Here is a 729-nt window from a genome sequence, read left to right as displayed (position 1 = left end):
GTAAGTTTTAAAAAATAATATTATTTTGTGTGTTTTTTTAACACTAATAACATAATATGTTATTTCGCATTTTAGAGTAAATAGTGACTTTGTGAATTAAGTGTGGATTATTAGCAGTACTGTAAAGGGAATTAATTAATGTTGCTACGACCCAAGCATTTACTATAGATATTACAATGTTGCTATTTCATTTTGTTATGAAATGTTTTTTATTATTATTACAATAATTTTATAATGATTTCAATTTAATTTAATAACCACTATAATGTAAAATATTTTTGCTAAAAACATTTTTAAAATATACAAATATATTTAACTATGTATGTACCTAATATTTTTAGTACCTATGAATAACGTAATGAAACATGTGTTTAAGAGAACATACATACTCAACATTTGCATTTTGAATGATAATATTATGTTTCTAGAAGTATTAAGTTCCGGGTTAACGGTAAAATACGTAAAATATAACCCATTTTAACATTCGACTTCATGGCACAAAGGTATAGGGTCCGCTTGAGATTGTAATGGTTGCAGGTTCAATATCAACCACAATCTATATGTGCTTATTTTTTATTGTTATGTTTCTTAAGTGTAATATTACTTAAAATCTGAGAAATCTTTAATTTATGTGACAATGACACTAATTTCAAGTTTCAGAATTTTAAATTGAAGTAAGGCATATTGAACTTTGTTGAGAGGGATAAGTTAATGTGTATTTTATAAAGT

At 24.6% G+C, this 729-nt stretch overlaps 2 protein-coding genes across 8 annotated transcripts in view; both read left to right on the top strand.

Moving 5' to 3' along the window:
• The window catches only part of LOC134527226 (ecotropic viral integration site 5 ortholog), a 950,124-nt gene that overhangs the window by 134,242 nt on the left and 815,153 nt on the right, over window positions 1-729 (top strand). The gene's annotated exons all lie outside the window — the stretch shown is intronic.
• LOC134527222 (uncharacterized) overlaps window positions 1-729 on the top strand; it is a 45,020-nt gene that overhangs the window by 28,394 nt on the left and 15,897 nt on the right. The gene's annotated exons all lie outside the window — the stretch shown is intronic.

This window comes from Bacillus rossius, chromosome 1 (genome assembly GCF_032445375.1).
Source record: "Bacillus rossius redtenbacheri isolate Brsri chromosome 1, Brsri_v3, whole genome shotgun sequence".
Lineage (NCBI taxonomy): Eukaryota > Metazoa > Arthropoda > Insecta > Phasmatodea > Bacillidae > Bacillus > Bacillus rossius.
The sequence above is the reverse complement of the archived record's forward strand: the minus strand, read 5'-3'. Positions and strand labels throughout refer to the sequence as shown.